Raw genomic sequence first — 12,552 nt, forward strand, 5'->3', positions numbered from 1 at the left:
GAGGATGTGGGAAAGGGGGTCCTGAAGCTGCCAGCCACTGCCCAATGCTGGACCTGGTAGGCTTCACAAGGATTGGTTCTCTTGGTGCAAAAATCGGATCCCTTATCGTTTGGGGAGGCAGGAGTGGGGAGGGAGAAGCTCACATGAGACCCTTAGGTGCTTCGAGAGCCTGATCAGAGTCACAAACCCTCTCCTGGGAAGACGTGCCCTCACGCACCATCCTGTGGCCTGTTCCAGGGCATCCCTAGGACTCCTGGTGCCCACTTTGAACTCAACTCTGGTAAGAAAGCCCAGCTTTCAAGTCTCCCTCAACCCCTCCAGGCCCTGGGGGTCCCGGGCCAAGTCGAAGGCTTGGGCTACACTGTGGTGGACTCCGTGGCTGTGGACGCCCAGGTGCTGGTCACCGTGGACTCCGGCACGCTGCAGGGGCTGCTAATCCTCAAGGCCTGTGAGAGGGGCCCAGGGCCACATACAGGCTCAGGAGAAGCATGCAGACATGCTCTTAGCTCCAAAGAGGACCCTGGGAGACGAGGGTGTCTGGTCCACAAGCAGAGGAAGAAGGCTTTCTAAGGGGGATATCCCTCTGCTGCCTTAGTGCCTCGGTACCCCCACTCTCCTCTGGTTTGTTTGCTTTTTAAAGACTTTGTTGATGAACAATATGTGCTGTAGAAAAGCACTGGGATGATAAATGCACAGTTTGGTGAATTTTCATAAACCGAGCCCTCACCATCTACCTGAAGGTGTGGAATGTGACCAGATCTCCAAGACCCCTTGGCCCACCTCCACTACTAACCACCCCCAAGAGTCACTGCTTAGGTGCCTTTGTAACTGTCCTGTATATAGAAGCACCTGGCATGCTCCCCTTGTTGTCTGTCTTCTTTAGTTCCACCTTCTGTGTGTGGGATTGCACCATGCTGTCCTGGTGGTTTGCTTTTCAGAGCTGTATAGTATTCCACAGCATGGCCTGGCTGTATTGGAGCTCACCTACCCACTCTACCAGTTGTTAGTTAGGTGGTATCCATTTTTTTAAATTATTGACTATTTATTCATCCATCATATACATATTTGTATTTTTAGGGTTTTTTGTATTGTGGCAAAATAAACATAAAATTTCCCATCTTAACCATTTTAAGTACACACTTTACTGGTATTAAGTACATTCACATTGTTGAGCAGCCAGCACCCCCATCCACCTCCAGAACCCTTCTCATCTTACAAAACTGAAACTCTGTCCCCATTAAGCACAACCTCCTCAGTGCCCCCGCTGACCTCGCAGGCCCTGAGGGCCGTTCCACTTTCTGTGCCTATGGATTTGACTACTCTAGGTGCCTCATATAAGTGGACTCATACAGCATTTGTCTTTTTGTGGCTGGCTCAATTCACTTAGTGATGGCCGCAGGGTTCATCATTGTGGAACCATGGGTCAGAGTCTCCTTGCTTTTTAAGGCTGAGGAAACTGCCACTGTATGCATGGACCGTATCGTGTATATATCCACACATCTGTCCATGGACAGTTGGGTTGTCCCCACCCTTCGGCTGTTGTGAATAATGCAGCAGTGAACATGGATGTGCAAATGTCCCTTCAAGATCTTTCAATTCTTTTGGATATAAAAGCACCTGGCTTTTGCCTGTTATGAATAGTGCTGCTTCAAACACTTCTGCACACGACTTTTAGTGAACATATGCATGGGGTAGAATAGCTGGACCACAGGGTGAGTGTAGGATCAGCTTTACTTATTCAACGTTCGTTTGGACTAGCTGGTCTTTCCGAAGCCCTCTGGGTGATTCACTGACCATGATTTCCCTTAAAAAATCCATGCAGCCTCTCCCCCTGGGCATGTACGCGTGGTTGCCTGCATGAGAAGCAGCTCCATTGCAGGTCATTCTGAACGTCATCCCAAAGCTGTTGTGAATTTGTATTTGGGTTACTGATGATTTTCTCTGTCCACTGCCTCCCAGCCTGAAAGGTGTGTCCACCCCAAACATCCCGGGGGCCCTTCCCTGTACCTAGCCAAAGCCTTTCTCTCTGAGGTTCCTCCCTGGGCACGTCACCTGTGAATTTTGTATACAACATCCAAGTGTGTTTGCTGCATTTGGTGGGAATCTCCCTGCCTGTATTCCCCTGATGTGATGGTGAGCAGGGAGGGGACAAGAAAGAGGCTTGATGTAACATCTGGGAGTGGTTTGTTTTCTCCTCATGGGAGACGCTGGCCACCTCCCAGGCATGAGACTTCATTTCTCTTGCTCCCTCGTAGACCCGGCAGGAGGTGGACCTGTTGCTCATGCACAGCCGGCCCCAGCCTGGCCCCTCGGCCCTCCCAGCCCGGGTCCTGCTGGATCTGGCCACCAAGAGGCATGGGCGTGACTACAGACGCACCCTATGGGTAGGACTGGATGGCAGACAGGTGTGGGGCTCTGCCAGATGGGCCTTGGTTTGCTGGGGGCAGTGGGGACGGCCCAGTGTGATGGCTCCAGTCCCACAGACATGCCGCCTGACAGATGTCCGAGGAGCTGAACTTCACTCGGTGGCCAGGACACATGTCCCTGGATTATGTGCTCCAGCACAACATCCCCACGTTGCAGGCACTCAGGGTGGAGGACAAGCTGGGCCTGCAGGTCAGCCTTGGCGAGTGTCAGCGGTTATGGAAATCTGTGGTCGACCATTCGTTCATTTGTTCATTCATTCATTCAACACACCTTCTTGCAAGTGGAGACACAGCGATGGTAGAACCGGGTCAGATGTCCTTCTGAGCTGCAGCAGAGGGTGGTCCAGCATCTCCCTGGTGTCATTCTAGCTCTCCATGGACCTTCATGATGGTGGCTCTGGCTTTGGGCATTCTGGATGTGTCACTGCAGGGCCCACTTCTCTAAACTACACTGGAAGCTGCTCTCACTTTCCTGGACACCTGGAGCTCTCTGGCTGGAGCGAGGATGACAGTGTGGCCCTGATGCAGCCTGGGTCCCCGGGCAAGGCCCGCTTCAGCACCAAGCTGAGATTCACAGTAAGGCACCCAGCCCGCTGCCCCCAGACCAGAGAGCCCGCACAGGGGGCCTGCCCGCCTGTCTCAGGCCTTGGCCAGGTGCACTGAGATGCCTCTCAGGCCTGGTGTGGCCTTGGGCAGGACATCCTTGTCCTTTATGGCCTGGTTCCCAAGGGAGCCCTTTCCTAGGGCTGTCAAAACAAAGTACCTCAAGCTGGGTGGCTTACAACATCAGAAGTTTGTTCTCTCCCAGTCAGGAGGCCAGAAGTCAGAAATCAGGTGTCAGGGGGTTTTCCTTGCAGAAGTTGGGTACTTGGTGGTATCTGTGGGGTGACCACCTCTCTGCCCCCACTCCTTGCCCTGGAGGCCAGCGGGACCTCTCAGTTCCCTCACTGCTGGCCACATCCGACCATCCCAGCCCCTCAGGGGGGTTCTTGGCTGCCTGGCATTAATGGTCTTGGTGCCCCTGGCTGTTGGGACCTCCCTGGGCATGGGGATTGGGTCCCCATCAGTGTGTGGCCCCTCTCCTCATGCCCACCACACAGTAGGTGCATGTGGTTGGACCTTATGTAATGAAGGAAAGAACAAATGCTTCCTGAGGCCTATGGGGTGCCCTGTGGGCACATGTTCTCAGGCATGTTTGCCCACAAGGGGAGCGGGCTGTGCCCACGTTATAGATGTGGAAATTGGGGCTCAGCTTTCAGGAGCAGCACCCAGCCTGCCAGGCCCCAGTGGCAGGTGACGGTACCGGGCCGAGCAGTGCATGGCCCGGAGCACCAAGCTGTGGCCCTGGGAACCTAGCCTCTGATGGAGGCGAGGCCCCATCTGTTTCCTGGGTAACTGTATGCTGAGGAGGTTAAGGCAAAGACTAGTGAGAACAAACTCCTGGCTGTGAGGTTCCAGAATCTCCTTTTCTGGAGGGTTTCACCTGCTGCTGTGTTCCAGCTCTGAGGCAGGGGACTGGAGGAGATGCCCGTGTGGGGTGGAGGGCGAAGACCCGCCAGCCTGGGCCAGGTGAGCTGTAGGTTGGTCTCATTTGCTCTCAGTTTGATATTGATAAACCCTAGACAGAAGCATTTGTTCACCTGTTTATTCCCTCACCAAGTACTGGACACCGGCTGTGTGTCAGGCACCATGCTAAGTGCTGGAGACAGCAGGGAACAAAACAGACTAAAGGCCCTGCCCTTATGGGGCTGACCTGGCCAGGAGGGAGCAGGAAAGGTTGGGGGGTACTTTAGATGGACAGTCAGGGGAGGCTCCTCAGAGGAGCTGTCATCTCAGCAATGACACCAGTGAGAGAAGGAGATGGCCAGGCTGAGAGATGATGTTGTAGGAGCTCAGAGAGGTAACAGTCCTGTCCACGGTCCGTCCCACTGGGGTCCTCAGGCAGGGCCTCTACCGCAGTCTCTGGAGCATTCCTGAGCTGGGAAGGAAGGTGAACCTGGGTCTCCAGCAGCCTGTGCTATTCTCTGCCTCTAGAGACTCAGACCCAGGCTAGTGTGGCCCTCCATGGTGGAGCTGGTGGGGACATGGCAGTCCTGGTGGCCTGATGAAGTGTGGTACTCTGGAGCTGGTGGTGAACGCCAGCCACATGGCACCTGCTATTTGGAAGCTGGGCCTGCCCTTCACCAGCCAGGTGAGGATGGGGAGCTGCTGGGGCAGGGGCAGGCCTCCCGCCTGATTCTGTCACCACCCATCCAGTTCCTGGTGTGCGTGGTTAACAGAATGCTCTTGGGCCTTGGGTCTCTCCAGTACTTACAGTTTGCAAAGGCTTTACTGTCATTGTTCATGATAATAATAGTAGTTGGTTGAGCAACGTCTGTATTTCCAGCTGTGGGGCCGGTGTGGATGGGCTGCCTGCAGCTTCTCATCCTGTTCTCTCTGCCCTTTCTCTTGAAATGGAAACAAAGCCCTGTTCCCAATTGTAGAGCACCTACTATGTGCCTGCTGTCGTTCTAGCGTTTTCTGTGTGCTGATTTGCTTCCTTCCTCTAACACTCCAAGAGGCAGGGTAGCATGGGTCTTAGAAAGGCCATCCCCACAGGTCAGATCTCGGCTCTGCCAGGGCTGGCTGTGTGACCTTGGGCTACTTCCTCAGCTGCTCTGCACCCTCAGGCTCCTCTTCTCTGAAATGGAGACACTAATAGTACTGATAATGTGAGTGTGTGAGGGTCAAATGCACTCATGCTAGTCACATACCCAGGTCAGTGCCTGAGGAGCAGACCCTTTGGAAGCTCTGGCTGCTCTGGTGGTCATGGTGACAATGCCATCATTGTCACCGTCATCTCCAGGTCACACATGAGACTTCAGGTGTTCCACCCAAGGTCACATAGCATGTAGGCAACAAGCTCCTAACCCGGCTTGGCACCCGTGCCTTTCCCACAATGCCCTTCCACCACAGAGAAGGGGAATCACTGTGGCCATTTGAACAGGGCTGTGCCCGGCACTTGCTGTGAGCCTGCCTGGCCTGGCCTGGCTGGTCCCTTCTGCTAAGGCCTGTGTACTCGAGCCTGGCATCGAACTTTCCCGACCTGTGTTTTGGATTACCCAGCAATAGCCCTGCCTCCCACTCCACTGGGCCATGGGAGGGGGCAGCCCCTGGACAACCGGAGGGCGGGATGTCACTGTCCTGCAGGAGGTGTGTGTCACTGCCCGGCAGCTGTGCAGACCTGATTCCCTTTCCCCCCGACTTCATCTGAGTCCCCTTCCCCAGCCTCAGGGCCAGGTGGTGAGAGAGTGGGCGGAGCTCCTTCTCTGCTGATGTCTGGGGTTGGGTGGGGCCTGCGTTGGGGTGGGAGGGTGGCAGCCTGGCTGTGGCAGGAGAGTGGATTGGCCCTGCCTGTGGTCCTCGCCATCCAAGGGGGTGTCAGGGCCGGGCCTGCTGGGCTGGGGGAAAGGGAAGGAATGGGCTGCAGAGTGCGGCCTGGCCCCTGAGGGCCCTCAGGCCCTTACACTACCCGTGCCTCACGCCTGCTCCCTCCTCAGCTCCTGTTCCGGGACCTCTGGGCAAAGGAAGAGATGAGTTCTTCCCTGTAGCTGACCTGTGATTCTCAAGCCAGCCTGTTCCTCGATGTGCATGGCCAGAGCCGGGCGGTCAGGTGAGGGGTTCTCTGTGGTTCTGGGGGTCCCCAGAGCAGAGGAACGGGTGAGGGAGATATCAGCCGAGCACCTAGTGTGTGCCCACCTCTGATCCCCAGTGTCTCCCTGAATCCTTTCCACAGCACCACTGAACAGATGTGGAAAGGGAGGCTCAGAGAGGCAGGGTGACTTGTCCAAGTTCACTCAGCCTGACCTCTGGGGGCAGGACATGGATGAGAAGTTCTTGGTTTCACAGACTAAGTGCACCCAGGCCTCACATACATATACTGACTATTTCAACTCTTCAGTCTGGGGACCTACTGGGTGCCTGACATAGTGCTTGGTTGGGGGGGTATATAGAATCAGAGGAGGGGGCACTGGGCTCCGGCACTGGTACCAGAGAGATGAGTAGACCACCTGTTTATGGCGTGGGCCAGTGGTTCTTACCTAGGGTTCACCCACCCAGGGACATGGTGGCCCTGTCTGGGGAGATTTCTGGTTCTCATAGCTGGCAACGGGGGTGTTACTAGCTTCTAGTGGACAGAGGTCGGATACGCTGCTGAGCCTCCTGTAACGTGCAGAGCCGCCCCACGACTGTGAGAGCTGTGGCCCAGGACATCAGTTGTGCTGAGGCTGAGGCCCCCTGGTGTAGACGAGCCACCAGGACGGAGCAGGCCCCTGGGGCCCGCAGCCACGGGGAGGGTTGAGCACCCTGGCTTGAGGGGCACTGTATAGGCAGGACTGCCAGGACGGAGCCCAGGTTTAAAGTCCCACTGTCCAGACCCTGCTGAGGCTCCCATTGGCCAAACCTGAGGGGCCCACTGATGGGCTCTCAGAAGACATGCAGCCCAGTCCCACTGTGGCCCTTTACACTGAGGGGAAACTGAGACTCTTGCCCAATATGCCAGAACCAGGCAGAGGCCAAGCAGGGAGTCAGATGCAAGTCACTTGCCACCAGGCTGCAGCCCTGCCCCGTACACGGCACAGGCCTTGGGGCCTGTGAATGGCCCTTCACTGGGCTACAAATGTGCTTGAAGGCTCTGTCAGGGGGATTGGCTTGGCCCCGACCCTGTCCTGGGGCCCTGGGCAGGGTGCCCTGGTGCCAGGCCTCAGGCAGGCTCTCCTCTTCCTTCCAGCAAAGAGTTACGCCTCTCAAGCCAGCATTGCCTACCTGCCCTCCTGGGCTGCTGCCCCCACAGAGCCTCAGCCTCAGCCAAGGTAACTGTGCCCACCACACCTGAGCTCCTAACTGGGTCCCGATTCACAGCCCGAGGTGGGAGGGGCCGCGCAGACTGGCCCCCTGGGGAATGCAAGACACAGAGTCTGTCTGTGGGCCTGCAACTGGCCTGGTGGACTGCCCTTGGAAACCCCTGGCTCCAGCTTTCTCAAACATGCCCAGGTTTACATTCCTTGCCAGGCCCTGCAGCCCCCAGCAGGGCCCACGAGACCCTCGAGAGCCAGGGGAGGCCTGCCTGCTTGGGGCCTGGTGCCTTGCATGGCCTCACCCAGCCTGGCACGCTCCTGAGAGCTGGATCAGATGCCACGGCTCTTCAAGCTGAGCCCGCACCACCTTCCAGGTGTCCCCTCTGCCTTCCCACAGCCCAGGCCTCTGCGTGTCTTCCTGCCCTTGTACATTAGTGCTGCTCCCACCTGGCCTCTGGGACCCTCAGGATGTCCCTTGGTCATGCATCTGCCCTGCTGTGGCATCTGGGGGTCCTGGGGGTAAACTGGAGGGCCCCTGAGACCCAGGCCAGCCTTCCCCACCCTCTGTATTGCTACTGTCCATTTCCATCTGCCCCTCTTCCCCAAATCCGGAGCTCATGGAGGGCATGCCTGGCACCTGGCACAGAGTAGGTGCTCAGTGAAACATGCTGAGTGAATGAATGCATGAATGCACGCAAGAGTAAACACAAGTGAGTGATTGCTCCTGCCAACCAGTCACTTATCATCCCACCAGCCACCCAGTTTTTTTAAATGCTCTCCCTTTCCCAGGCCCAGGTAACTTTGTTTACAGAATGCCTACTGTGTGCCAAGCCCTGTCCCAGCACATCACACATGCTTCCCAAGCTTTGCAGCAGCTGCGTGATCTTCATGGAACCTCTTCTTTCCCCCCAGTCTTTATTTTGAATACTTTCTGACCCATAGAAAATTTATTACAGGCCAGTGGACCATTTGGTAATCTCTTGCCCCATCTTTCTATGTATACTTATAATAAATGCAGCATATGTTTATATATTCACACTTATATATGTGGCATGTTTATATATTCACACATACATTGTTTCCATATCACTAAGAGTTGATATACAGATGTTCCTGGACACGTCATACCACTTTACTCCTAAATACTTCAGCGAGTGTTTCCTATAGCAAGGATATTTTCTTTAATAACACAATGTAAGTACAAAATTCAGGAAACTTCACATGTGACATAATGCTTTTATCTAATATATAGTCCTTAGTGAGATTTCCCAGTTATCTCAATAATGTTCTTCCAGGATGTTTTGTATGTTTGTTTAAATCCAGGATGCCTTCCAGGATCACCCAGATCACCTGTCTCTTCAGTTTCTTAATTTAGAATAGAGTCTGCCAACTTTACAGTAAAGAGCCAGGTAGTAAATATTTTAACCCATACACCCAATATGATCTCTGTTACAATTACTCTACTCTGCCATTGTAACAGAAAAGCAGCACAGATAATATATAAATGGGCATGGCTGTTACAATAAAACTTTATTTATAAAAATCAGGTGATGGGCTGAATTTGACCCGGAGGCTGACCTCCAATCTAGGAATACTTCTCCCACCCCACTACCTTTTTAATTCCTCAGTATTTTATTATTAAACATTGCAAACACTGAAAAATTTTAACAATTTTGCAGTGAACACCTGCACACCCAGCACCTACATTTTCTCACATGCTTTATCAGGTAGCCCTCCATCCATCTTCATTTTGATGCATTTCAAAGCTGCAGATATGAATACCTCACCTGAAACATTTCATTGCCATTAACCATGTGACAGAAGAATTCCTGCATTTACAATTTTGAAGTGTCCAGGCAGTGACTCTGCAAAAGTCCTCCACGTGGATTTATTAGATGGTTCACTCAAGATGACATGTGGGTTGAACACTTTGGATGGGAAATCACTAAGGAAACGATGCTTCTGGGGAGCTCTTAAAAATGCCAGTTCTTGACCCTGGTCCCAGAGGTTCTGTTTGTACAGACCACGGGTGGGGGCCCAGAATCTATATTTTTAGCAAATCCTCTAAGTGGTTCTGTATTTCAGCCAGCCTGGAAGTTAGCCCATTATTTCATACACTCTTCCATCAACACCTTAATAAAGTAGGTATTAGGATCCCAATTTGTCATGTTAGAGAGTGGAGGCTCAGGTGGTTAATTCTGGAGCCAAAATTCGGAGGCCTGGTCTGTTTGGTGCCCGTGTCCTCCAAGTCGTCCTCTGTGCTAGACTGCCCCCTGCTGACTACAACGGTAATGCAGCTAGAAGTCTTAACTGTTGGTCCCTGGGCCGGTAGCTATCTTCAAGTCAGTGTTACAGCATGAAGGGCGTGAGGAAACTGTTGTCATGGCCACACCTGGTGGCGCATTTCATCAGAGTTCATCCAGTCCAGAAAGCTGTGGGTCTCTTGAGCCTGGGGCTCTAGGAGGCACAGCCTACACCTGGAGCCAGCGTCTGCCCGAGTGTTCCACCCCTGACCGATGAGCTCCCTCCCTTGCTTTCCTCCTGACCCAGCTACGGAGCTCCGAGGGGGAGGCCGAGAGCACCTTTGTCCTGGCGGTGGAGGAGCATCACTTCTGCATGGGCAGCAGGCTGGTAGCTGCTGAGGCCGTTCTCAGCAACACCATCAGGCTGGAGCAGACCTTCCCCCAGGTGTGTGTGGGGGGGGGCGGCCAGGGGCAAGCTGGGAGGCTTGCAGGTGCAGCCCTCTGAGAAAAGGGGAATTGTCCTGGTTCTGGGATGACCTGGTACTGGCAGAGCTGTGAAGTGGGCAGAATGTGCTGGAATGGATCCTCAGCTGGTCTTGATGTCGGTCCTTCCCTCTGTTCCCTCCCTCCCTTCTACCACCTACTAGGTGCCAGACCAGGCCCTATTCCAGAAGCTGAAGAACAGCTTCTGTGGCCTGGAACAGAACTGATGAGTCCTTATTCTCATGAAGTATATGGTCTGGTAGGAAATTGACCCTCAAAAAAAATCACATAAATAATAATCTAGATGGTGACACATACTATAGAGAAAGCAGTGGGGTGGTATGAGTGGGTATGGTTGGGAAGCTATGCCCTAGGAGTAAAGGCCAGTAAAGTTAAGGAGGTGACATTCAAGCTAGCCCTGGATGTCAAGTATCAGTCATGTGAAAATCTGGTGGAAGAGCATTTTAGGCAGAGGGAACAACACTTGCCAAGGTTCTGGGGCAGGACTGAGTTTGTCATGTTTGAGAAATGGCCACTGGACTGGAGCAGGGTGGCTGAGGGAGTAAATGGTGGGAGGCCTTAGGGGTCTGGTCATGCAGGGCATGGCAAGCCACAGGGAGGTGTCTGTACTTTATTCTCTCTGAAGTTGGAAGCCTTTTGAGGCCAAGACCCAAATGATGATTTCAGACCTCTGACTGCTGTGTGGAGAGTGGCCTACAGGGGGCAGAAAAGAGCAGTGAGGAAGCTGCTGTTGCCAACTGGACAGGAGATAATGATGTCTCAGGCCAAAGTGGGATGGTGGTGATGCCAAAGACAAATGAACAGACACATAATAGATTGTAACTGTCTTAGTCTGATTTAGGCCCATAGGTCTTGGCATAGATCTTGCTCCCAAAGGGGCCAGTGATCAATGATCCAGTTGGCATGGCACCACGTCGGTAGCAACAGGGCCAAGCCTGGCAGACAGCCCAGCTGTCAGTGCACAGAACTAGACGGGAGGGCATGATAATTCTGGGTGATCGGGAGCCATTCTACCCGTGACTCAGTCCATTGACTGCTTTTCCCCTCTCAGTTCTCTAATACCCATATTGTCTTAGTCTTAGGATGGAACGTTACAGCCCTCCACCTAGGGGGCTGCCCACAAGTCGCACCATCTGTATACGAAGCATCTTCAGGTATAGGGGCTTTTCCCTGCTGATAAGGACTCTCGCCTACCAATGGCTCAAGTGCAAGTTCTTCTTGCTTTCCACTCGTATACGTCACTTGCCCAAATAGGCATTGGCGATCTCCACTCAAGGGAATATCGGAGAGGGTGCTATGCTGCTGCAAGTCTGTGCCCCCATTTGGCCAGTGGAGGCGTCTGTGTTGTGCCACTCCCTGGCTTTGGGTCCAGTCTCGCACCCACCCCATGATGGGATAGGTGGTTATTACCTTGGTCGGACCTATTCCGGTGATGGGCTCCATAGCCACCAAGGTGTGATACACAGAAGCCAGTTGCTCCTCTATTAATGGCTAACAGACCTCTGCTCCTTTCCATAATTGGGACCAGAATGCAACAGGTTGGCATGTCCACTCAAAGAACTGCCAAAGGCCCCATCCGTAACCATCTCCGTTTACATGAACACCTAGCTCACAGGGCCTTCATGAATCCATTACACTCAAGGACTATAACGGCCTTGACTGTTTGCTTAGTAGCAGTGAACACAGCTGCACAGGTCTTATCACAGTCCCACCTGATGCCCTTTTGTACCGACTGGTATGAAGCCTTCACAATTTGTGCCAAGTGTGGGATAAACACCCTCCAGGAGCCCAAAACACCCCAAAACTCTTGTACAACGGACTGCAACAGTGGTAGGGGTGGGGAAAGCCAGGAACTTGTCTATAAACACATCTGGGATAACTGTAGTTTTACCCATCCGGACAACCCCCAAGAACTTGACATACAAACCAGGTCCCTGAACCATCCCTGTCAAAATACCGACAGCATTCTTCAACAAACTGGAACAAATAGCTCTACAAGTCATATGGAACCACAAAAGACCCCGAATAGCCAAAGCAAACCTAAGAAGGAAGAATAAAGTGGGGGCAGAGGGGGCATTATGCTCCCCAACTTCAAGTTCTACTACACAGCCACAGTAATCAAGACATTTTGGTACTGGCACAAGAGCCGACCTGTAGATCAATGGAACAGAATAGAGGGCGCAGATGTAACTCACACATACCTGGCCAATTATAAGATAAAGGAACAATGGATGGACATACAATGGAGAAATGACAGCCTCTTCAACAGCTGGTGTTGGCAAAACTGGACAGCTACATGAGAGAGAGAGAGAATGAAATGGGATTACAGTCTAACTCCATACACAAAAGTAAACTCAAAATGGATCGAAGACCTGAATGTAAGTCATGAAACCATAAAACTCTTAGAAGTAAATCATAGGCAAAAGTCTCTTGAATATAAACATGAGCAGCTATTTCATGAACATGCCTCCCCAGACAAGGGAAACAAAAGCAAAGATGAACAAGTGGGCCTCTATCCAAGTCAAAAGCTTCTGTACAGCAAAG

Source organism: Manis javanica, chromosome 10, assembly GCF_040802235.1.
Source record: "Manis javanica isolate MJ-LG chromosome 10, MJ_LKY, whole genome shotgun sequence".
NCBI lineage: Eukaryota > Metazoa > Chordata > Mammalia > Pholidota > Manidae > Manis > Manis javanica.